The sequence below is a fragment of the Rana temporaria genome, chromosome 11, assembly GCF_905171775.1.
Source record: "Rana temporaria chromosome 11, aRanTem1.1, whole genome shotgun sequence".
Lineage (NCBI taxonomy): Eukaryota > Metazoa > Chordata > Amphibia > Anura > Ranidae > Rana > Rana temporaria.
Window position 1 is genome coordinate 38,945,208 of NC_053499.1, and position 27,015 is coordinate 38,972,222.

At 45.5% G+C, this 27,015-nt stretch overlaps 1 protein-coding gene across 1 annotated transcript in view; it reads left to right on the forward strand.

Moving 5' to 3' along the window:
- The first annotated feature begins 17,879 nt into the window (after positions 1–17,879).
- SYT12 (synaptotagmin 12) overlaps positions 17,880–27,015 on the forward strand; it is a 132,741-nt gene continuing 123,605 nt past the window's right edge. The window contains exon 1 of the mRNA XM_040328365.1: positions 17,880–18,228. The gene's annotated coding sequence lies outside the window, so the exon portion shown is untranslated. The remainder of the gene's footprint in view (positions 18,229–27,015) is intronic.

The window sequence follows — 27,015 nt, forward strand, 5'->3', positions numbered from 1 at the left end:
AAAAAAAGTTCTAAGTTCTATGTGAGCTTTTGGTCGGAAATTCCGACCGTGTGTAGGCTCCATCGGACTTTTTCTGTCAAAATTTGAGAGCTGGTTCTCAATTTTTCTAACAAAAAAATTTCTTGTCAGAAATTCTGTATGCAATTCCAACGCGCAAAAAAACACGCATTTTCGGAATAAATTTGACGCATGCTCGGAATCATTGAACTTCATTTTTTTCAGCTCATTGTAGTGTTGTACGTCACCGCGTTCTTGACTTTTGGAATTTTGTGTGACCGTGTGTAGGCAACACAAGTTTGAGCCAACATTCGATCGGAAAAAATCCACGGTTTTCTTGTCGGAATTTCCGATTGCGACATTAGTTCTGTACTTCCTTTTGATGAGAATATCTTTTCCTGGAGGCCAATGAAAAAATATGATGACTTAAAGTACATTTAAAGACAAAAATATATATATATATTTTTAGTTTTGGATAGAGTGGAGAGGGATAAGAACACCTGTCAGCTTTTATTGGTGTCTGTGCCCCTGTTAGGGAGATTCACTCTCTATTTGTCCTGTTTACCATCATTGAAAGTGAAAGTAAAAGAAAATCCCACATTTTGGGTTGTCCCCATATAAGTAATAGAGGGGAAATCTTCCATTGGGGACACTAGTGATCCAGGTGTCCCCTAGGGATTCTCTTAACCACTTCATTACTGGGCACTTAAACCCCCTTCTTGCCCAGACCAATTTTCAGCTTTCAGCGCTGACGCATTTTGAATGACAATTGCACGGTCATACAATGCTGTACCCAAATTATATTTTTATCATTTTTTCCCCACAAATAGAGCTTTCTTTTGGTGGTTTTTGATCACCTCTGCGGTTTTTATTTTTTGCGCAATATACAAAAAAAGACAGAAAATTAAAAAAAAAAAAAAAGATTTTTTTACTTTTTGTTATAATAATATCCCATTTTTTTTTTTAAATAAAAAGGCTATTTTTTTCCTCAGTTCAGGCCGATACGTATTCTTCTACATATTTTTTGTAAAAAAAAATCGCAATAAGCGTATATTGATTGGTTTGCTCAAAAGTTATAGCGTCTACAAAATAGGGGATAGATTTATGATTTTTTTTTTTTTTTTTTTTTTTACTAGTAATGGTGGCGATCTGCGTTTTTTTTTGTCAGGCCTGCGATATTGCGGCGGACATATCGGACACTTTTGACACTATTTTGGGACCATTCACATTTACACAGCGAACAGTGCTAAAAAATGCATTGATTACTGTATAAATGTGACTGGCAGTAAGGGGGTTAACTCTAGGGGGCGAGGAAGGGGTTAAATGTGTAACCTGGGAGTGATTCTAACTGTGTGTGGAGGGGGACTGACTGGGGGAGGTGACCGATGCTGTGTCCCTATGTACAAGGGACACAGCATCGGTCTCCTCTCTCCCTGACAGGACGTGGAGCTCTGTGTTTACACACACAGATCCACGTCCCTGCTGTCACCGCCGATCGCGGGAACCTGGCGGAAATCGCGGCCGCCAGGCACGCGCATCGGCTTCCTAGCGATGCGCTGGGCACAGTGTTTCCCCGCTGCGCGCCCCCAGCGGCGCGTGCGGGGAATGTATATAGCAGGGCGTCCAGGGACGTCCACCTGGCACTTGAGAGCCGTGCTGTGGACATCTTTCGTCTATAGCGCGGGTCTCAAGTGGTTAATTTGCAGGGATTTCCTCCCACTTCCTGTTTTGGTTATGGGACAGGAAGTGAAAGGAAACCTCCCCATTGGGACACAGATGTTAAAAAATAAACTGACAAGGGTTATACCCCTCCCTTACCAAAATGAAAAAAAATTGCCTATAGTTCACTACTTTAACTCAGTGGTGACCTCTCAGTACTGAAATATCGATTATGGATGGAGAGGAGATACCCTTTAAATAAAATACAAGATAAACCTTTGAATTCTGTACAGTCATATAACAAGCTAATAATAGCACCAGTCTAACATTTCATGAATAATCAATCAACAGAACAGTCCGCTGGTAGCGGAAATTTTCAGGATTGAAAGTTGCCAGGACTCATTTGAACTCATGCTGTTTCCACTGTTCCGGCTTTCCCCAGGAGCCAAGTGATGTCTCTGTGCTTAATCTGTAGTGACATGCAGTCTGCAGTGCTGCAAATTTCACTCTCTAGGATGTTACTGTGTTTAAAAACTTTATTTGGGGAAACAAAGTTCCCTGTATAGAAACCTTAAACCATGGCTTATACACCTATAACATGAACTTAGATTAAAACACAGAAAAAAAGGAAGATTGAAGTCTAACACCTTTTCTATTTCTCACACTTGGCAGAGTTGAACTCAACTATACCCAAGTTTGATTGTCCTCCCTTCCTTGCTGGCCTGCACTCACATAGGGTGACCACATTTCCAAACTACTATTCAGGGACACCCTCCCTTCCCAAAAAATCAGCTTGTGCTGTAACGAATCACAGCACAGTGATTGGACACAAGAGGCAGGCTTTATGATTTTTCCAATCACAAGCAGGGGGCGGGGACTGTGCTCCTCCAGGCATTCCCGGCCAGGACAAGTACTGTCAGTGAGTAAAGCCGTGATGTGGTGGCCTTTTTTGGCGGTATCAGATTGGCCCGGGGGGTGGCTGTGTCAGTTTCATTCCGGGACACTGTATTATCCCGGAATGAATGTGCCCGGGACAGACCTGCAAAATGCGGGACTGTCCCGGGAAATCTGGGACACGTGGTCACCCTGCACTCACACTGTGCTTCAAAATAAATGTTCCCTGGCAAACTTACGTCATCAACACCAGAGTGATACCCGCTTCCGTGCTCGGGAAGTGCAAACTCTTCCGGACCACAAGTGAACCGTGCCGAGGATCACCTCTTCCAAACAGTCTTAGCTAGGCACAGTACGCCTAACCAATCATGATACGCCAACGAATTGGAGCAAAGGGGTGACCCATGCCTGGGCACAGTTGAAACTGCCAGTGTAAGGGTGCCATAACTAGCACTACTTTGTGATGTGACCATGCAATAAAAAATCAGTTTGGATACTACCTTGTCGATCCATGGTGTGATGCAAATATCTTCATTCATGGTGCCATAACAGTCCCGTACTGCTGAACCTATGAGTTCCAGTCCCCCAATCCATTTTTTTTTCTAAGAGCCCATTCACATCTAGGCGACAAAACGCCCGACGCCGGACGCTTGTGCCGCTAGAGGGGAAAATTCCCATTGCTGTCTATGGAGATGGTTCACATCTCATAGACGCCGTACGCCTGCCGCCTGAAAAAAAGTCCTGGACCCTTTTTTTCAGGCGGCATTGGCGTTCGGCCATACAAAGCAATGGCAAGGCTTTGTAAAAAAAAAAAAAAAAAAGTTACACACTCGCGGCAAAATACGCCGCGTACGCGGTGTATCTTGTGGCGGAGGTGTGAATGGAACGTAAAAGATCAACGGTAATTGTTACTACTTCCAAGATAAAAGGGGAAAAAAAGGGAACCAAAAGGTAGACACTGTTCGGACTTTAGCGGCACAGTAAACAATAGAGATACATAGAAAATATATTTTTAATAGAAAAAAGACACCTACATGAAATAAAAGGACAGTGCAAATATTAAAAATCATACATATGAATACATATTATATGATGAGAACCCAAATGCATCAACGTGTTTCGCCATTGGGCTTTTTCAGGACGCAGTTCAGGATACAGCTAAAGCAAGAAAGGGATCTCACTATATATACAGTACAGACCAAAAGTTTGGACACACCTTCTCATTCAAAGAGTTTTCTTTATTTTCATTACTATGAAAATTGTAGATTCACACTGAAGGCATCAAAACTATGAATTAACACATGTGGAATTATACATAACAAAGTGTGAAACAACTGAAAATAAATTTCATATTCTAGGTTCTTCAAAGTAGCCACCTTTGGCTTTGATTACTGCTTTGCACACTCTTGGCATTCTCTTGATGAGCTTCAAGAGGTAGTCACCTGGCGCAGCTCCCCATCACTCTCCTTCTTGGTCAAATAGCCCTTATACAGCCTGGAGGTGTGTTTGGGGTCATTGTCCTGATGGATGGAATAGCATGCCGCTGCAAGATGCTGTGGTAGCCATGCTGGTTCAGTATGCCTTCAATTTTGAATAAATCCCCAATAGTGTCACCAACAAAGCACCCCCACACCATCACACCTCCTCCTCCATGCTCCACGGTGGGAACCAGGCATGTAGAGTCCATCCATTCACCTTTTCTGCGTCGCACAAAGACACGGGGTTTGGAACCAAAGATCTCAAGTTTGGACTCAAGTTTGCAATGCATGAATGTATGTTATTAGACTCAGTGGTGGGCGAGAGCCAGAGGGGGCGGCGCTCCAGCGCCCTCTATGGACGAACCACCACTGACAGCCAGACCTCCTGCTAAACAGGTGCCCGGGCCCCCCTTTTGAACTGATGTGGTCTAGACCCAGTACAGGAGGTCTGGCTGTATTGCCTTATCAGCAGCCATGGCTACATGAGTTTCTTTGAATTATTATATATAGCATACCAATGGTCTTCAAACCTATCACAGAGACTTTTGATTGTCCGCCTTACATACTGAACCTTATATATTATTCATGTTAACACATACAGGAGATAACGTGTCTGGTATTACAATTTACTACTTGCCTGATCCAAAAGGTTTTACATGTAGTATTGGATACAACTTTCAGGGTTTACTTCCTCTTTTAGGCTCCATGAACACGGGACGCCGGTGCAAACTCTGCTGAACAAATTTTTTTAAAAGCTGAAACCGGCTTTTAGAAATGCCTGTTTTGCCACGTTTTCATGCCACGTTTAGTGCCATTTTACCATGTTTGCGTCTATAAGCATTTAGTTAAGAAACATCATAAGACCCTCCCTAAGCTAAAAAAACTGTATTATTTAACCATTTCAGCCATTTTGTGAGACCACAGTGAGTAGCAGCAGCTGAGAGAGCAGCAGTGTACTTGTATTTAGCGTGTCACTTGCCACATCACCTGCCACAAGCTGTGGATTGTCCACTTGCCACGTCACCTGCCACAAGTTGTGGATTGTCCACCTGGCCACGTCACCTGCCACAAGTTGTGGATTGTCCACCTGGCCACGCCACCTGACACAAGTTGTGGATTGTCCACTGGCCACGTCACCTGGCCACGTCATTTGCCACAAGTTGTGGATTGTCCACCTGGCCACGTTACCTGCCACATCACATGCCACATCACCTGCCACAAGTTGTGGATTGTCCACTTGCCATGTCACCTGGACACGTCGCCTGCCACAAGTTGTGGATTGTCCACTTACCACGTCACCTGCCACAAGTTGTGGATTGTCCACTTGCCACAAGTTGTGGATTGTCCACTTGCCACGTCACCTGCCACAAGTTGTGGATTGTCAACAATGCAATGCAAGCAATTACATTTTATATATATATATATATATATATATATTATGGTTTTTCATCATTTGCCATAATTTTTGAGATTTCTAATGTAAAAAAAACAGGTCACCTTTAAAAACGCTTTTAAACAAAAACGCGTTTAGCGGCGTTTTGCATCTGAAACGTGGAAATCTTTTGCGTCTGAACTCATTTCTTTTGCTTTCAGAAAAACAAGGTTAAACGCAACTGCAAATAAATGGCAATAAACGAGACTTATTTACAAAAAAAAACTGAAAAAAATAAAAACTTAATTTTTTTCAAAAATTTCGGTCTTTTTTTAGTTGTTGCGCAAGAAATAAAAATCGCAGAGGCGATCAAATAACTCCAAAAGAAAGCTTTATTTGTGGGAACAAAATTATAAAAATTTCATTTGGGTACAGTGTAGCATGACCGCGCAATTGTCATTCAAATTGCGACAGTGCTGAAAGCTGAAAATTGGCTTGGGCGGGAAGGTGCGTAAGTGCCTGGTATGGAAGTGGTTAAGGTTTTAAAAAATGAAATCAGTTTTCCTGAGCCAGAAGAGTCACAGGGTTCAGGTATACATTATGTATTGAGCTCATGTGGATTGAGTGTGCATAAATGTGTAATGTACAGACAACCTTGCACCAGCACTTAAGCTGGCCATACACGCATCAATATTTGGCCAATTCCTGCTGAATCATCTCATATCCCTTCCATGGGTGACCCTGTCTGCAACACCCAGATCGGCAAAATTTGTTTCTTAAATCAACTTTTCTTGATGGGGCCATGTAGAAGGCTCTTTAGCTTCAAGCGCAGTATGATAGAATTGTGTGAATTCACTACAAGTATTATGCAAATTATATACCAACACAAACATAATTGTAAAGGGGGGAATAAAATGATAAATGGTTTTCAATTTTTTTTTTTACAAATATCTGAAAAGTGTGTTTACATACAAGGGACATTTTTTTTTTAACAGTGCCAAAAAATACAACAGAAAGGAAAGTATTTTATACATTAAAAACATTCTCACATTTTATTAGTACATCATTAAAAATGTAAACATTTAAACACATTAAAATCCAGCAACTTCTCTTTTACATAAATGGTGTTCACGGACATTGGTGATGTGGTATCTGTTCCTGACATGTTTCACCACCTGGGGCTTCTTCAGGGAACTGAAAAAACAAAACAGTCCATGATAGATTACAAATAGAACAATAATTACATACACAATATTTTTTTTTTGTATTATTCACCCTGTCTAGCAATTTCAATGCTTACCCAATAAGCCTCTTGGTATCACCAACAGTGCCGCCTGCAAGGCATAGGAGGAAAAATGGCGCTGCGTGGTCACATGGGATACACCAAGACCAGGCTATTACACAAAATCATTTGAAAATAGAATATTAATCCATAACCAGTGAACACTGAACACCTGCTAGTGACACTTAATTAGCCTAATAGCTTATGGGCATACTCACACAGTATGTTGCTAATGTGAGTTTAACTAAGGGCGCCTGGAAGTCCAGTAAGGATAAGGCTGAAAAAGTGAAAGAAAAAATTGCTGGGTCATATACTAAAACCTGTCCAATGTATCAAAGATGACTCAGTCTAACAAATGTCCAAACCTTCAATGGGAACAATTAGGTAGATTCACAAAGAGTTAGGCCGGCTTATCTACAGATAAGCCGACCTAACTCTGAATCTAAGCCGACCTATGTTTAAGTGTATTCTCAAACATAGATACACTTAAACATATCTAAGATAGGATGGCTTGCGCCGTCCTATCTTAGATTGCAATGTTTTGGCTGACCGCTAGGTGGCGCTTCCATTGCGGCCGGCGTAGATTATGTAAATAATCCGTAAGGGATAGGCCGCCTAAAGTTAGAGCTATGCTCTAGTGGACTAGCCAATGTTAAGTATGGCCGCCGTTCCCGCCGCAAAATTCAAAATTTTAACGTCGTTTGCGTAAGTCGTCCGCAAATTGGGATTTACGTCGTTTACGTCCGCGTCGAAATCAATAGGCCCGTACGGCGTACTTAGCCGCAATGCGCCCTGGGAAATGTAGGCGCCCGGCGCATGCGCAGTAAGGAGAAACGTCAAAAAACGTGAGGTCAAGCCTCATTAGCATTAAACACGCCCCCCCCCAACCCATTTGAATTAGGCGCCCTTACGCCCGCCGTGTTTACACTACGCCGCCCTAAGTAAGGAGGTAAGTGCTTTCTGAATCATGTACTTTCCTCTCTTACTTAAGGCGGCGTAGTGTAAACACGCTAGGCTATGCCGACCTTAACTTTAGGCGCCCCTACGTGAATCTACCTAAATGTGTGCAACGCGCACTATAAAATATGCAGCTCTTTTAACATGTCCTATCATTTGGTATTAATCTAGCAAAAGTGGGCTTTACTCTATGATGATCGCCCACAACAATTATTTTAAACAAGATTTGCCTAGCATAATAGTTTCATATGAGAACAACAAAGTATTGACACTGCATAATCTGGCTAATAAGTAAAGTTACATTTAGGAGGATCATTAAGCTATCGTCTGAATTACATTTTGGATACAGGTATGTCCTGAAGGCTGCCCTCGTGGCTCCAGCAAGATGTTCGCTGGAGACGCCCCCTTTATGTATCCCCCATCCAGCTGGCGTCTGACGTCACCGGCTGGATGCGGACACTGGGAGTGCCAATACGCATGCGCCAAGGTCCATGATTGTAGTGGGACTACAAAGACCAAGGATGCATCGCGGACCACCCAAACACAGGAGAGGAGCGCCACTTCAGGTGGGAGGCCATTAATGTCAGTTAAAGCGGTAGTTCACCCTCCTTCACCCCATTATTCCATTACTTTCGGCATCGTAGCGCGAGCTACGGTATGCCGGTCTTAAATTTTTAATCCCCGTACTCACTGTGCTATTGTTGATTGAAGAATCCGACTCCCGCGGGGAATGGGCGTGCCTATGGAGAGGGAGGATGATTGACGGCCGGCTCTGGCACGTCACGCTCCCCGAAGACAGCCAGAGTAGGTCTCGGCTATTCACAGCGCCTGCGCACAGGCTATGCGCAGGCGCCGTGAATAGCCAAGCCTATTTCGGCTATTTCCGGAGAAGCGTGACGTGCCAGGGCCGGCCGTCAATCACCTTCTCTCACCATAGGAACGCCCATTCCCCGGATTCTTCAATCAACGATAGCACAGTGAGTACGGGGATTAAAAATTTAGGACCGGCATACCGTAGCTCGCGCTACGATGCCGAAAGTAATGGAATAATAAAAAAAAACATTTTTTTTTTTTTTAACAGGGTGAACCCCCGCTTTAATCCACATCGCAGGGATCCCGCGGCCCGGATTTTATGTGATAGACCAACACAAAGTGGCACATAATTGTGAAGTGGAAGGAAAATAAATATCTGAAAAGTGTGGCGTACATTTGCATTCAGCCCCTTTTACTCTGATACCCCTAACTAAAATCTAGTGGAACCAAAGTTCATCGCCATGTAAGAAATACAAAGAGACTGACTTCACCAGCTCTGTGGGAATAAGAAGTGTGGCCCAGATTCACGTAGGAGATACGACGGCGTATCTCCAGATAAGCCGTCGTATCTCTGAGTGTGAGGCGTCGTATCTTGGCGCCTGATTCAAAGAATCAGATACGCCAGAATTTGTATAAGATACGACCAGCGTAAGTCTCCTACGCCGTCGTATCTTAACTGCATATTTACGCTGGCCTCTAGGGGCGTGTATGATGATTCACGCATAGAAATATGTAAATCAGCTAGATACGCCAATTCACCAACGTACGCCCGGCCATTGCATTACATACGCCGTTTACGTTAGGCTTTTTCCGGCGTAAAGTTACCCCTGCTATATGAGGCGCAGCCAATGTTATGTATGGACGTCGGGCCAGCGTCGATTTTTCCGTTGATTCCGTTGTTTGCGTAAGACGTTTGCGAATAGGGCTGTGCGTCATTTATGTTCACGTCAAAAGCATTGGCTTTTTGCAGGTTAATTTGGAGCATGCGCACTGGGATACTTTCACGGACGGTGCATGCGCCGTTCGTAAAAAGCGTCATTTACGTGGGGTCACAATACATTAACATAAAACACGCCCACATGTTCCATATTTGAATTAGGCGGGCTTACGCGGGCCTATTTGCGCTACGCCGCCGCAACTTTGCTTTGAGAATACTGCACTTGCCTGTCAAAGTTGAGGAAGCGTAGCGTAAATAGGATACGTTACGCCCGCTCGCAAATACGCGCTTCCTACCAGAATCTGGCCCTGTGTGTCTAACCGCGCTGGACCAATGTGTGGGCCAGTATCTAATAAAGATGATCGGGGTCACGTTTTTCTTTAGAGGGTTTCAAAACTGAGGTGTGGTGTGGACTCTTTGAGGTCTTTGACTGCTGCCTCTCTAGAGTCGGACTGCCACTCTGCAGGAAACCCTAATGCCGCGTACACATGATAGGTTAAACTGATGAGAATGGTCTGATGGACCGTTTTCATCGGCCAAAACATATCGTGTGTGGGCGCCATCGGTTATTTAACCATCGGTTAAAAAAAAGCAAACTTGCTTTAAATTTAACCGATGAATTCCTAACCAATAGGTCAAAACCGATCGTTAGTAGGCACAACCATCGGTTAAAAATCCATGCATGCTCAGAATCAAGTCGACACATGCTTGGAAGCATTGAACTTCATTTTTTTCAGCACGTCGTTGTGTTTTACGTCACCGCGTTCTGACACGATCGTTTTTATTAACGGATGGTGTGTAGGCGCGACGGACCATCAGTCAGCTTCATCGGTTAACCGATGAAAACGGCCCATTGGTCCGTTCTCATCGGATGGACTGATCGTGTGTACGCGGCATAAGACAACTGCAGAGGAATGCTTGGTGTAATGTTTGTCACATTTGCGGTTAAATATGTGAAGTTTATTGAAGTTGTTGTTCACAGATAATACATATAAGCAACGTCTATCAGGGGAAATGATGATGAACACATGTTGGCTATACTCAATAACTGTGGACTAGCAGCTTCAATAAACCTCATACATTTTGAAATGTTTGCCAAATGGCAAACATTTCACTGGGTGCTCCTTTACACATACCATCATTGTTGAATCCTGAGTTGCACCTGACATCACTGGGTTCAGATGGAGAGTGGGAGGAGGTGAAATAACAGATCGTTTGGTGGTGAGAGGCCGCTGGCCACCAGTATTAATTTCACCAACGAAAACTTTTTCATCAAAGTTTTCCTTGGCGCCATTTTTACAGTGAGGAAAAACAAAACCAAAATTACAGCACATTTTCGTCCACTGACGAAAACTATGATGAAAATCAAATCCGTTTTTGTTAACGAATGAAAATGGTACGAAAATGTGAGGCAGGGATGTTTACCCTTGTGAGCCAACTTCCGATTTTCACGAAGCTTCAGCTCCCAGCAAGCAAGCGAGTTGAAGTGTCTGAGCACCATCGGTGATGACTGAAGGAGACCAGAGCAGAACTGTGCATTACAGGCAGGCCTCCTGAGTCCCGAGGAGACTGTCCCACTCCCGAGTCTTACAAGATGACCGTCTATGTCTAGAGCAGAGAGCAGACTGTGAGTGTGTAGTACTAGTGTATATTACAAGTGAAGGAGGTCTGAGGCCACCGTCCGTCCAGAGCACTGTGTGTGCATTTCAGGCCTCCTCTGACCACTAGCAGTGGCATCCAGGGCACTGCGCTTTACAGGCAATCCCTCAGACCTGAGACCACCATCCAGCACTGTGCAGCATCACAGGACTCCTCTGACCACTGAACACAGGCATGGTAAAATCCAGGGCACTGTGCATTTCTGGCCATTCCTCAGACCTGCGACCACCATCCAGCACTGGGCAGCATTACCGGCCTCCTTTGACCAGTGACCACCGGCATGGTGGCATCCAGAGCACTGTGCATTACAGGCCATCCCTCAGACCTGAGACCACCATCCAGCACTCTACAGCATTTTAGGCCTCCTCAGACCACCGTCCAAAGCACTGTGCAGCATTACAGGCCTCCTCAGACCACTGTCCAGAGCACTCTGCAGCATTAAAGGCCTCCTAAGACCACTGTCCAGAGCACTGTGCACCATTACTGGCCTCGTCAGACCACTGTCCAGAGCACTGTGCAGCATTACAGGCCTCTTCAGACCGTCCAGAGAGGCTAAATCTGTATCTGTGAGTTTGTTCATACCTTAATACCATAATACCATAAATAATAACATATTAGATTATTTTACTCCAGGAGTATATAATGAGTTTGGAAATTCTAGAGAAATGCTTAAATAATTGCATTACAATTTTACTGAACACATTTGATTTTAGTTGAATAAAAATATTTTATTCTACTAAAATGATTAGACTAAAATCTACTGGAGATTTTAGTCGCCTTAAATACAATGACTAAAATGGGACTAAAACTAAAATGGCATTTTAATCAAAGACTTACACCCAGTATTGTGAAATCCGCTCAAGTATTAGTGTGCCACTGTTGGAACTTTGGGCTCCAACAATCACCAACACACTGGCACAATGAGAAGGGTTTGGAGAGACTGAGGCCTCGTACACACGACACAGTTTCTCGGCAGAATTCAGCGAGAAACTCGCTCAGAGCCGGATTCTGCCGAGAAACTCTGTCGTCTGTACACTTTCGGCCTGATGGAGCCGCCGAGGAACTCGTCGAGAAAATAGAGAACATGTTCTCTATTTTCTCGTTGTTCTATGGGAGAAGGCGGCCCGCCGAGCTCCTCGGCGGCTTCAGGGCTGAACTCGCCGAGGAACTTGACGTGTTTGGCACGTCGAGTTCCCCGGCCGTGTGTACGAGGCCTAACAGACCTTTAGTTCCCGATACAACCCCTTAGTATCTCCCTGGGCTTAGTGACTCGGGGCAGAGATGGTTATTTTTAGTGTTATACAATATTGGTATCTATTATTGTAGGCTTCAGTTATTGCCATTCTGTTTATTAATTTGCTGCGCATGTTGTACAAAACCATATTCCCGCTTCAGCCTTGGTGTGGCATTGCCTGGAAGGTTCTTGACACTTGGAATCAGGGGACCCAAACATCAGCGGCTCCTTTGGGGGTAAGCGTTACATAAACAAGCGTCCCATCTATACTATACGAGCCACAGCGATTAGGCAATTAAGTTCGCATTTGTTGCGCTATACAAGTTTCTCACTCACACTCACAGCGCCCATGTGAATGTGGTCTAAAGTGTTATTAAACCCCCCATATGAAAAACATATGGCAGCATACCCCAGTTCTTCCATTGCTTTCTGTGTGCTTTTCATTTTCAGCCTGCCAGTTCTTCATATTCAGTCTTTGCAATATCTCAGTCCTACATTACTGTCTTTAGGGTATCTGTTCCCCTGCAGGTTACCCTGTGGTCACCCTTACACACGCTCCTGGCAAGCCCTGCATCCAAAGATACACTCCTACTCCCTCTGCAATGATTTTGGCAAGAGTGGCTGCTGAGACACCACTGAATGGTGACTGTGTGAAGGGTACAATGCACATTCTCCAATTGGAAGTTCAGGGAAGCGGCACAGGGCAAGCTGGAGGCTGGCGGCACTAAACACTCCAGCTGTGATTAATAGGGTGACCACGTGTCCCGGATTGCCCGGGACTGTCCCTTAATTAATGCTTGTGTCCCGTGTCCCGGACACACTCATTACGGGACAATACAGAGTCCCGGAATTGGCCTGGGCAGATCTAATGCCCCCTAAAATAGCCTTTGTATACATCCTCTCTGTCTCAGCCTGTGGTGGACCCCTAGCTGACAGAGAGTGAGACCCCTATTCACCACTGGCTCAGTGCCCAAACTGGTTGCTACCTCCTGCCTCCCGCTTGGCGTGTAGCAACCAGTGACGTCAGAGCAGGAGAGATGCAGAGACCTATCACAGCGGAGGAGAGTTTAACTTCCTCCTCCGCGCCTTCTGTTAAGCTCCACCCACCTCCTCGTGTATGTTCTGGAGTCCAGCCAGGCAGAGGCATGCAGAAGAAACATTGGACTGTGAGACAGACTGCAGTGTAGAAACTAAGGCAAGTAACATGCAAAGCACTGACCAGCAGATCCATCGGTGTAATAATCCTGTCAGCTCTCCCTCAGCAGTCAGAGTTCAGTAAGAAAGTGGAGTGTGTGTCTGCACAGGACACGCAGAGGCTTGCTCCAGGCTGAGTAAGATAAGGCAGATAAGGGTCGGCAGGAGAGGACACTGACACATGACACCCTGGATGGAAGGAGGAAACATCCTTAGATATCAGGGCAGGGTTCATGCTGGGACTTGTAATCCTTCACTTTTGGGGATGTGACTCCTCCCCAAAAGTGAAGAACTACAGGTCCCAGCATGAACCCCTCAGAGCTGAAGATGTTTCCTGCACACATGATAACTCCTCTCATCCAGCCTTTCATGTTCTGCCACCTCTTCACCTACTAGTCTTGTTACCCCCCTCTGTATACCAAGCAATCCTCTCAGGAGTGGCTCATCAGCGACAATCACAACCTCAGAATCCTGCCAGCATTCCATTCATTGCTCCTTCAAACTGCCAGAAATGTTTTAGTTACTCCGCTGCAGCGGTGTAACTACAGGGGGCGCCATTGCAACCCAGCCTCATACTCCAGGGGGTCCATGCAGCTTCCCTCTAAACCTGGATAAGAGGGGCGGCATATAGAGGAACCGATGCCCCCCATGTTCTTCTTGCAGCCACTGAATGCCTGCAGGAGGTAAAGGAGGAAAAGCGGGCATTCAGTGGCTGCAAGAAGAACATGGGGGGCATCAGTTTCTCTATATGCCGCCCCTCTTATCCAGTTTCCTTCTGCTGCCCACAGGTCCCTCAACACTCTCCTGGCTGATCTTCCCCAGTAACTTCTCTGCTCTCTCCCACCTCACCCCCCATTCACCAACCCCCTGCTGTCCTCTGGTCCCACCTGTGCTGTTCTCCAGTCCCCCATCATGTGCTGTTCTTCAGTCCCCCCTCCTGTGCTGTGCTCTGGTCCCACCTGTGCTGTTCTTCAGTCCCCCCCCCTCCTGTGCTGTTCTCCAGTCCCCCACCCGTGCTGTTCTCCAGTCCCCCACCTGTGCTGTTCTCCAGTCCCCCACCCGTGCTGTTCTCCAGTCCCCCACCCGTGCTGTTCTCCAGTCCCCCACCCGTGCTGTTCTCCAGTCCCCCACCCGTGCTGTTCTCCAGTCCCCCCCCCGTGCTGTTCTCCAGTCCCCCCCCCGTGCTGTTCTCCAGTCCCCCCCCCTCCTGTGCTGTTCTCCAGTCCCCCACCCGTGCTGTTCTCCAGTCCCCCACCCGTGCTGTTCTCCAGTCCCCCACCCGTGCTGTTCTCCAGTCCCCCACCCGTGCTGTTCTCCAGTCCCCCACCCGTGCTGTTCTCCAGTCCCCCACCCGTGCTGTTCTCCAGTCCCCCACCCGTGCTGTTCTCCAGTCCCCCACCCGTGCTGTTCTCCAGTCCCCCACCCGTGCTGTTCTCCAGGCCCCCACCCGTGCTGTTCTCCAGTCCCCCACCCGTGCTGTTCTCCAGTCCCCCACCCGTGCTGTTCTCCAGTCCCCCACCCGTGCTGTTCTCCAGTCCCCCACCTGTGCTGTTCTCCAGTCCCCCACCTGTGCTGTTCTTCAGTCCCCCACCTGTGCTGTTCTTCAGTCCCCCCCCTCCTGTGCTGTCCTCTGGTCCCACCCTGTGCTGTTCTTCATCCCCCCCCCTCCTGTGCTGTTCCTGATTTGGAGGAACTGTCCCTCATTTAGAGCATTGTCCCTCTGCCCCTCTGTTCCTCTTTCCTCCTTGTGTGTCCCTCAAGGAGCCAATATAAGAGAATAGTAGTGGTAAAAAAGCACCTGTGGGTTTAACCAGTTTTTCTTTGTTTATAATTCTCCTACATATTTTTGCTAATAGGTGTCCTTAATTCCCATCTCAGAAAGTTGGGAGGTGTGCCTCTATCCATCCCACTGCCCCTCTGACTACTCTGTGCTCCGACCACTCAGTTGTTTTTCTTGATGCCTAGGGCCCACTTTTGATCTCGCACATGGGCCCGCTGATTTCATATGCCCCTGCCCCAAAAATCTGCAAAAAATGGGGGGGGGGGGGGTGTCCCTGAATGGCAGTTTGGAAATGTGGTCACCCTAGTGATTATGGACTTTTTGAAAAGCAAATGTAGCAGGTACTGTACTTCTCCAGACTGATCTAATCTATTAGGGGACAGCTGTCTGCTGCAGCAGCATGGTCCTTTTCACCCTCCCCTCTTTCGCTCTTCATACAGACACTCAGATCTGCTTGTTTGTAAACTCCCTATTGGAAGAGCCTGAGCCAATCATCAGGCAGCAGCAAATGACTGTGGGGGAGGAGATAAAAAGCCAGAGGAACTAGGCCAGAGCCTCTTTGTGCCTTCACCCCAACAGAAGAGCATCTCCTGCACTCTGTGTGTGTGGAATCGCGGCTTACCAAGGGACATACAGCCTGCAACTCCAGCCCAGAGGAACAGATTGTTAATGCAGCTCCAGCCCAGAGGAACAGACTGTCCATGCTAAAGAAGGACACCATGCAACAGCTGAAGGACTGAATGCCACTGCGAGACACCTGCATCTGAGATCGATCGATCGCTCAGGGGAGGAACGCTGACTCTGTACAGGATATGGTGAGGGGGATTTGCCCAGGAACCTTTAATGCTTTTCATAGAATACCACATCCAAATATTCTCCACAGAGCTCCTACATTGCCGGTGAAGATAATAAAATGCAAAGCTTTGCTTCCAGGACATGCTGGAAGAGCTGCAGTTGCTCATAAAGGGGACACACCACAGGTATTGAGATCATTTTACTGGGTGTGTACTAGAGGTATCATAGGCCGGCCTGGGGTTCCCCTTTAGCCACAGCATCCCACACACACCACAAGTTATTGGGGAGTCTGTTTATTCTGGGCATATTGTTACTTATTGCTTTCATTGGTTGCATAGTGTTCCTGATTGTTTCTTTTAAATTGCTTAAGCCAAGTCCTGGGTACTTAACACTAGGGGGCGAGGAAGGGGTTAATGTGTACCCCGCATAGTGTTTCTAACTGTGGGGGGAGGGGAGTGACTGGGGGAGGTGACCGATGGTTATCCCTATATACAAGGGACACACCATCCGTCTCCTCTCCCTGACAGGACATGGATCTCTGTGTTTACACACAGAGATCCATGTCCCTGTCTCTGTGACTGCCGATCGCGGGTGCCTGGCGGACATCACGGCCACCAGGCATGCACATCGGCACCTGAGTGACGTGGCGGGCGGGCACGCGCGCCGCCGGCGACGCTCATGCACCCCCCCAGTGGCTGGAGGCCGTATATAGACGGCCTCCCGGCAATTAAGCTCCACATTGCGGCCGCATATAGTCGTCTGGCCGGCGGGAAGTGGTTAAATTAACCGATTTAGAAAGAAAAAAAACGAACCTTTACAACCCCTTTAAGGCAAATAGGCTGTCATATTCTGCAAGAGCAGTTTCTCCAGAGCTTAGTAAATAAGCAAAAGCTCTGCTGACTTTCATCATCCAATCACGTGCAAGCAAAAGTGCTGTTTATTTTTTATTTTCCTTGCATGTGATTGGGTATTCTTTGCAAAGTGAAGCTTTACCTCATTTAATTATTTTATTTATTTTTTGACAATTCACCTCATTTACTAAGCTCTGGAGCAACTGTTCTTGCAGAGTGCAACTGCATTTTGCAAAATGCACAGTCTATTTGCCTTTATTAAATCAACCCCAATAGGTCCAGAAACACACAATTCTGCTGATTGCGGGTGCAATGCTCTTCAGACTAAAAAAAAAAAATATATATATATATATATATATATATATATATATATATAATTTTATTACAAGAGTGAATTTATCCTTTATTCTGATGTTCTGCCAAGTGCCACTCCGACCAATGCAGATGCATTTTGCATCAAGAAATGCATCGTCGCTGCCAACCTGCATGTCCTGCAAAGAGAATCCCAGCGACTAAAGCTGCCCAAGCACTGCTAGATTTCCCTATGAACATTTGTATGAGGAATCTCACTAGTACATTTAATAATATCCTCAGAGACTTAATAAATGTCGTACGAAAATACTTCAAGACTTCCTTTGCTTTTAACATTCAGTTTTAAAATGAAGGGATTTTCTAAATGAAAACCACATTCGCTGTTATAATTTTGTTCATTCAAGAAAAAATTTCCATCCTGCTCCTTTTTGTCACTACATTGGAAAATGATCTTTGATTTGACTATTAAAAAAATCAAACAAATATTCTACAAATTTATTTTTATTTGAACAAAATACTGCTAGTGTATACCAAGCTGGAATGCAAGAAAATGTGATGCAGTGCTGTGCTTGTGCAAGCCTCTCAGGACTTGAAGGGATGCTCCAGTTATTTAACAATATGACGTTGAGTTGCTGCATCTGTTCTGCTGCAGAAGCGAGCGCAGCGCTGACACTCGGTGGGATCGTGTGGATGGAGGGGAATGCCTCCTCCAATGTTTATTCCCCAGGATCTTCCTCTGTGATTTCCCTATACTAGTGCTTCCAGGGGTGGGACTTCTGCAGTCAGTAGGAGGGCTTGAATGAATGCAGTGTGAAGCATCTCCTCTCCATCCCCAGTGTGGTGGTACCCAGTGTAGAGAGAGCCCTGTGTGTCTCTGGGATGAGGGGGGCTGGCATGTCCCTTGCCTGCTGGATGATGGCTGAGTACAGGAGGACCCATCCACACACACACTGCCTCTAACAAGCCAAAAGCAGCTCTGCACTTTCATTGTTCCTGCAGCAAACTCTAAGGAAGGTAAGGTGAGCTTTCCCTCACAACTCTGTCCTTCTACGACCCAAAACATCGCTCACAACTTAGTACATTGTTACCCGCCGACACCGTCGCTCTGTGTATGGATACATTGGAGACGTCGTCCCTTGTTTATATTTCCATGTGTACATGCAATGCATTGTTTATGTGTGTTGCTTGTCAACCTTTGATATGTATATAATATATTGCTATGTATGTGTGTATATTGTATGTGTTATATATTCGTGTGTGTGGTACTTATGATACAAAAAGTTATTTATTTTTAAACAATGAATTATGAATTTATAAGCATATACACATAAGTATAAAGACTAACAATATTCCACCCTCACCTCCTTGTATGTGCCTTTAAATAAGTGTGTGCATTTGTAAATAAGAGAATGCAACTGTGTGTGTGTATGCTTGTGTGTTTGTGTCTATACTTATTTGTGTGTGTATATGTGTGTGTGTACATTTGTGATTGTGAATGTGTGTGTGTATACATGTGTGTATGTGAATGTGTGTGTGTGTATACATGTGTGTATGTGTATATATTTGTGTGTGTGAGTGCGAGTTTGCGAGTGTATATGTGTGTATACAGGTGTGTTTGTGTGTGTGTACATTTGTGATTGTGAATGTGTGTGTGTATACATGTGTGTATGGGAATGTGTGTGTGTATACATGTGTGTATGTGTATATATTTGTGTGTGTGAGTGCGAGTTTGCGAGTGTATATGTGTGTATACAGGTGTGTTTGTGTGTGTTTGTGAATGTATATATATATTTGTGTGTGTGAGTGCGAATTTGCAAGTGTGTATATGTGTGTGGTTGTGTGTGTATATGTGTGTGCTTGTGAATGTGTTTGTGTGTATACGTGAGTGGTGTGTATATATTTATATAATTTGTGTGTGAGTGCAATTTTGCGTGTGAATATGTGTGTGTATATGTGTGTGGTTGTGTGTGTATACGTGTGTATGTTTGTATATGTATGGGTGTGTATATATGTGTGTGCTTGTGAATGTGTTTGTGTGTATACGTGTATATATAATTTGTGTGTGAATATATGTGTCAGTGAGTGTATATGTATGCATGTGTGTGTGTGTAGGTATGTGTTTGTGTGTATAAATGTGAGATTGTATATGTGTGCACACACACACAAACATATAAACACACAAGCATGCACATACAGTACATATGTGTGTATATATATATATATAAGCACTTGCATACACACACACACAACATGCATACCACATACACACACAACATGCATATCACATACATACACATATGCATGTACACACATACATACACACAGGCATGCATACATACAGTACATATACACACGCATATACACACACAGGCATACATACATACATAAACACACACACACACACACATACGCATGTACATACACACATACATACACACAGGCATGCATACATACAGTACATAAACACATACACACGCACATACACACAGTCATACATGCATACATAAACACACATACACACGCTTATGTATTTGTCTCCATTCATATATTGTATAAGTATTGTCAGCAATGTACAGTTTGTCTTCTAGAGGTAAATCCCCACCATGACTGTGATTGCTAGACCAAGTTGCTGCTCCCATACGAACGTTATCTACTGTATATAACCTCTGAAGCACTCCAGAATATGTTGATATTATGTAAATCAATAATCTATACAAGGGGAGACTTTATTTGATATATTCTATAATGTGCCACCTGCCTGGAGTTTGCCTGCACGGGTTTCCTCCGGGTACTCCGGTTTCCTCCCACCCTCCAGAGACATGTTGATAGGTTAATTAGATCCTGTCTATATTGGCCCTATTATATGAATGTGGGTTAGGGACCTTAGATTGTAAGCTCCTTGAGGGTAGGGACTGACTTGAATGTACAATATATATATATGTAAAGCGCCACGTAAATCTACAGCGCTATATAAGTACCTGAAATAAAAAAAATGATAAAAATGTGGAATTGTGTCCTCATCCATTGCGCACTCGTGGGGTTAGAAATAGATTTTTTCTTGTAAAGCAGAAGTAAATTCATAGAGAAAATCATATTAAAAATAATAATTTCCCTCTCCTCCGTGGGTGTTGGATGCAAATCTGCCAAGCAGGGGAAATGTTCCCCACCTTATGCAGATTCTCTCACTATGGCAGAAATAACACATAATATCCGTTTCTGCGCTGAAAATGGGGGAAGGAATTACTTTGCAGTAGGGGGATCCTTTCCTTTATTTGCTACAACTATCTCTGATTGCATTAAAACAAAGGGGGGGATCTGACTCGTATGTATTCTCATTGATAGTGCTGGGCTGTGGATACAAACTTGGTTCAGTGAAGTTCTAAGGAAGGTAATGGAAAGTTTTATCAGAGTATGTTTAGATATACATGTTAACCACTTAAGCCCTGGACCATATTGCTGGTCAAAGACCAGAGCACTTTTTGCGATTCGGCACTATGTCGCTTTAACTGACAATTGCGCATTTGTGCGACGTGGCTCCTAAACAAAATTGGCATCCTTTTTTTCCCACAAATAGAGCTTTCTTGTGGTGGTATTCGATCACCTCTGCGGTTTTTAGTTTTTGCGCTATAAACAAAAATAGAGCGACAATTTTGAAAATATTTAAATTTTTTACTTTTTACCATAATAAATATCTCCCAAAAATATATAAAAAAAAACATTTTTTTTCCTCAGTTTGGGCCGATACGTATTCTTCGTAAAAAAATAAAAACACGTTAAAATAAGCGTTTATTGATTAGTTTGCGCAAAAGTTATAGCATCTACAAAATAGGGAATAGTTTTATGGCATTTTAATTACTATTTTTTACTAGTAATGGCAGCGATCAGCGATTTTTTTTCGGTACTGCGACATTATGGCGGACACTTCAGACACTTTTTGGGACCATTGGCATTTTTATAGTGATCAGTGCTATGAAAAATGCATTAATTACTATAAAAATGCCACTGGCAGAGAAGGGGTTAACACTAGGGGGCGGGGAAGGGGTTAAGTATGTTCCCTGGGTGTGTTCTAACTGTAGGGGGGTGGCCTCACTAGGGGAAATGACTGATCGCTGTTCATACATTTTATGAACAGACGGTCAGGCATTTCTCCCCTGACAGGACCGGGAGCTGTGTTTACACACACAGCTCCCGGTCCTCGCTCTGTAACGAGCGATCGCGGGTGCCCGGCGGTGATTGCACCCGCCGGGCACGCGCGTCGGGATCAGGGACGAGCGGGGGCTGCTTCGCAAGGCGACGTAGAGCTATGGGCTCTCGTGCAGTGGAGCCGCCCTGCCGCCCTAGAACTGCGGCAGCTGGTCAGCAAGTAGTTAAAGGGATCCGCTTGTTGTGATTAATCTTATGACATCATTGGCTCACTGGCTGTGATTGACATTAGTGGGAGCCAATGGCTGTCTGAGCCAATGAGAAGGGAGAGACCTGGGAGAGCTGCTGCTCTCGTGCACATCACTGGATCGAGCTGGGGCTCAGAAAAATAATTAAGGGGGGGGGGGGCTGCTGCACACATGAGATTTTGTGTGAAGGTAAAAAAAACTTGAGCCTTTAGAAGCACTTTAAGCCAGCAGAGGCTGCCAGTACTCGATTCAATAATTGATAAACATGGGTCCCACATTCCAAATTAGGACTCTGCATTGTATTCAGACAGCCCGTTGTACTATGGATAGTGAGTGATAATATTACAGAATCCTTTTTTCTGAATTCTTTTGCTAGTTAAAAAACGTTCCTTATAGTTAACGTAGAGATAAAATTGTACTCATAAGCAGCCCATTATTAGACAAACGATAAACTGTACATATGTCAGCTGAAAAATCAGTACATTTGATGACTTGTGGAATGATGTTCAAAAGTATTCAACATTATGTTTACTTTAACCACTTAAGACCCAGACCTTTAGGCAGCTAAAGGACCCGGACAGTTTTTGCGTTTCGGCACTGCGTCGCTTTAACTGACAATTGTGCGACGTGGTTCCCAAACAAAATTGGCGTCCTCTTTTTCCCACAAATAGAGCTTTCTTTTGGTGGTAGTTTTATTGCATTTTTATTATTATTTTTTTTTTTTTACTACTAATGGCGGCGATCAGCGATTTTTTTTTCGTGACTGCGACATTATGGCGGACACTTCGGACAATTTTGACACATTTTTGGGACCATTGTCATTTTCACATCAAAAAATGCATTAAAAATGCATTGTTTACTGTGAAAATGCCAGTTGCAGTTTGGGAGTTAACCACAAGGGGGCGCTGAAGGGGTTAAGTGTGACCTCATTTGTGTTTCTAACTGTAGGGGGGTGTGGCTGTAGGTGTGATGTCATTGATCGTGTCCCCCTATAAAAGGGATCACACGATCAATGACTGCGCCACAGTGAAGAACAGGGAAGCTGTGTTTACACACAGCTCTCCTCGTTCTTCAGCTCCGGGGACCGATCGCGGGACTCCAGCGGCGATCGGGTCCGCGGGTCCCGCGGTCATGGAGCTTCGGACCGGGTCGCCCGCAACCGTAACCCACGGCTGGGCACTTAAAGAGGACGTACCTGTACGTGCTTGTGCCCAGCCTTGCCATTCTGCCGACGTATATGTGCAGGAGGCGGTCCTTAAGTGGTAAACAGTCAATTTCATGTCATTGGAAGGAATTATGCCCCATCATTGGTGTCAGTGGGAAGAATAGTGCTGCATTGTTGATGCCAGTGAGGAGAATAGTACCTTATCCTTGGTGTCATTGGAATTATGCGAATCGGGGGGGGGCTTTGGGTGCTGACGGAAAAAAAAGGGGAGATGCCATCCAGGGCCCTGGGGACCACCGGGCCCCTTAGAGGTCGGGGGGCTTTGGGTGCTGATGAAAAAAAAAGAATAAAAAAAAAAGGGGGATGCCATCCGGAGCACTGGGGACCACCGGGCCCCTTAAAGGTCGGGGGGGGGGGGCTTTGGGTGCTGACGCGAAAAAAAAAAAAGGGATGCCATCCGGGCCCCTGGAGACAACGTGCCCCTTAGAGGTCGGGGGGATTTGGGTGCTGATGAAAAAAAAAGAATAAAAAAAAAGGGGGATGCCATCCGGAGCACTGGGGACCACCGGGCCCCTTAAAGGTCGGGGGGGGGGGGGCTTTGGGTGCTGACGCAAAAAAAAAAAGGGATGCCATCCGGGCCCCTGGAGACAACAGGCCCCTTAGAGGTCGGGGGGAGTTGGGTGCTGATGAAAAAAAAATAATAAAAAAAAGGGGGATGCCATCCGGAGCACTGGGGACCACCGGGCCCCTTAAAGGTCGGGGGGGGGGGGGCTTTGGGTGCTGACGCAAAAAAAAAAAGGGATGCCATCTGGGCCCCTGGAGACAACAGGCCCCTTAGAGGTCGGGGGGATTTGGGTGCTGATGAAAAAAAAATAATAAAAAAAGGGGGATGCCATCCGGAGCACTGGGGACCACCGGGCCCCTTAAAGGTCGGGGGGGGGGGGCTTTGGGTGCTGACGCAAAAAAAAAAAGGGATGCCATCCGGGCCCCTGGAGACAACGGGCTCCTTAGAGGTCGGGGGGATTTGGGTGCTGACGAAAAAAAAAGAAAAATATATTAAAAAAGGGGGATGCCATCCGGGCCCCTTACAGGTATACTGCCTGTACCCCCCTGATGGCGGCCCTGACTGATGCCCTTTGTTGTGCACTTTGTCCATGTCAAATTGTGTTTATGCCTTTGTGAATGTGAGGACATTGAAGTGTTATCGCAGTAGACGCGCGGAATCTCGCTGGTAGGAATCGGAGAACGGCTTACAACTGTGAGTTATATAGTCAGGGAAAATGTAGGTCATCCTGCTTGAAGGAAAAATCAGAACACAAGGGAGCAATGTTTGGATGAACTGGATAAATGTGAGATATCTCAGCCTGCTCTAGTATATTAAGCTTGCTGCGGGCATCATACACAAACTATCTGAGCCCACTCTGAGGGTCAACGAAAACATGCCAGCCTGAGCATTTAACCATTTCACTAGCAGTGCCGGCAGCAAAATATTTTTTGCCTGGCGGCACGATTATGTCAGATGTTTGAATCTCAATTGTTTTGCATAGAAATTTGGCGTTTTATATAGGGCTGTGGAAATTAACTATTAATTCCTCGATTAATCGTTAATTTTTTAGATCGATCGAAATACTTTTGATTGGTACTCACCTCTCCTCCGCCGGCTTCCGGGTCTTCAGGGAGTTCCGTCGGAGATCTTGTGACGTCACGGACACTGGCGGGGCTTGTCGTGTCCATCTGAAGGGCTCCTTTGCTGTAGAGCTGCACGAATAATCGCGGAGAGAATCGCGATCTCGATTCTCCCCGCCCGCGATCTCCCCGCGGGATGACCCGCGATTCTTCTGTTTCGCGGCCGGTTCCACGTAACCAGCGTGGAACGCAAATAGCGCCGATATCGGAACCAACGTCAGCAGCCTGCGCCGCTGGATGGATGCCTGGGCTTCTCTTGCAGATCTGTACAACTGTAGTGTGTATCCATGCGCCACTGTGGTACTGCTTCTGATGTATTAATCTTTCTCACAGTTCTGTACAACTGTGTGTATCCATGCGCCACCCAATGGTTGCTGGCGGTACTGCTTCTGATTTATAAAAAAGAGACCAGTGATACTGTATGTCTATAATGTTAAAGACCATATAACTCCTATGAATTTTTTCAGCGGGAATGCGTGGGAAAGGCAGTTCTGACACCTCCAGCACTGAATATACAGTATGTAAGGGCAAGGGGTGCTTCAATGTGCTGGAGGGTCAATTGATACTGGCTGCTGTTACTGCTTATGTTGCTGTTACTGCTTTTCTTGTTACCATTCACAAATTCCACAATATGATACTTGGGTTGGGGATCGAACTATTGGAAGGTGCTCGGAGGTGGGTAGTGCGTGGAGACAAGCGGTGACTCTGAAAGGGGGGTAGTACCTGCACCTATTCTCTAAGAAAAAAAGCCCTGGTTAGACATACTAGCAGATTTTAATACACTAACAAATTGAAGCCATACTCCAGCCTACACTTTATAATCCCCCCTCATATCCAGCCCCATCTTGTCTCAGCAGTCGACAGCAGAGAGGAGAACAGAATTCCTCCACCAGATCCTGCGCTTCAATGTGCAGCCGCAGCACCTCCTCGCCTCCACCTCCCCTGGTCTCAGCATTTAGCAGATCCTGGCAACTGACACCAACCCTCCTCTGGTCCTCCTCCAGACCCTGCACTTCTGCATCCCAGCGCCACCCCCAGCTTCCTCCTGGCAGCAGCACAAGATAAGGGGGATGCACTGTGATGTTAGGGATGGTGGGGGACTCTTGATTTTTGATGGTGAAGGGGCTCTTAACATCTGATGTATGGGGGAGTCGGGTGCTCTGGACATCTAGTCTTACGGATACAACCGGCCCTTAGAGAGCAACCATAATGCTGAAGTGAGTGAATGAATATGTTTTTTTTTGGTAAGCAACCCTGTTAGTGTTAAATGGTTTGTCCCAGGGAACTGCGGTGGCTCAACGCGATTGGCACTGCGCTGACAAGCCATTCACCTCTGCAGCTAGGGGTTCGGATCCCGGTCTCGGCTACATGTGAATTGAGTTTGGTGGTCTCAGCCCGGCTCCCGGTGGGTGTGATATGCGAGGTAAGCCTGCGCTTAGTACGCCCACCCCCCTCCCACAAAAACCACCACACTTACACGCACTCAAAATTGGGTTAACATGCACGCACTTTGTCCACGCGGTCTCTAAAAAAGAGAGGCGAAGGACTAACGGGGCTGGTTGAGCGGGCTAGATCCTCTCACTCCCTTATAGGGAGTCCCTCTGCCCCGTTGGGCTTCAAAGTGGAGCAGGTAGGGCGGGCTGTGTGGGAGGATCCCCTCACGCACCCGCCATTGCCACCCGGGGCATGGAGAAAGATGGCAGATTGCCTCTGGGGGAGGCCTGCAGCCCGGCTCCCCTCTTGAGTACATGCACAAAATACACTTTAAAAAAAGAAAAAGAAAAAAAATGGTTTGTCCCATCCCTGTAAGCTGATATATCTGGAAGACAGCTTGTTCTTTTGAAAAACAATGGACTTCTTCTTCTATTTTCATCTGGTGATCTTCTATTTTCATCTGGTTATCCAGTCACTATGACTGGATCACCAGATGAAAATAGAAGAAGAAAAGCTTAAAAAATAAAACTGATGCAGCCACCACATCTAATGCCACGTACACATGATCATTTTTCGGCATGAAAAAAAACAAAGTTTTTTAAAACGTCATTTAAAATGATCGTGTGTGGGCTTCACATCGTTTTTCGGCTTCTGAAAAACGACAAAAAAAAAATTCAAACATGTTGCATTTTTTCATGTCTTTTTTTTAAAATGTCGTTTTTCGTGTTGTAAAAAATGATCGTGGACAAAAACAATATTTTAAACCCGCGCATGCCCAGAAGCAAGTTATGAGATGGTAGCGCTCGTTCTGGTAAAACTACCGTTCATAATGGAGTAAGCACATTCATCACGCTGTAACAGACAAAAAAGCGCAAATCGTCTTTTACTAACACGGAATCAGCTAAAGCAGCCCAAAGGCGAATGGAACTTCCCCTTTAGAGTGCCGTCGTACGCGTTGTACGTCACCGCGCTTTGTTCATCATTTTTCAAAAACGATGGTGTGTAGGCAACATCGTTTTTAATGATGAAGTTGGAAAAACTTTGTTTTTTGGACATGCTGAAAAATGACATTTTTTTCATGCCGAAAAACGATCGTGTGTACGCGGCATAAGAATTGATAAGCTG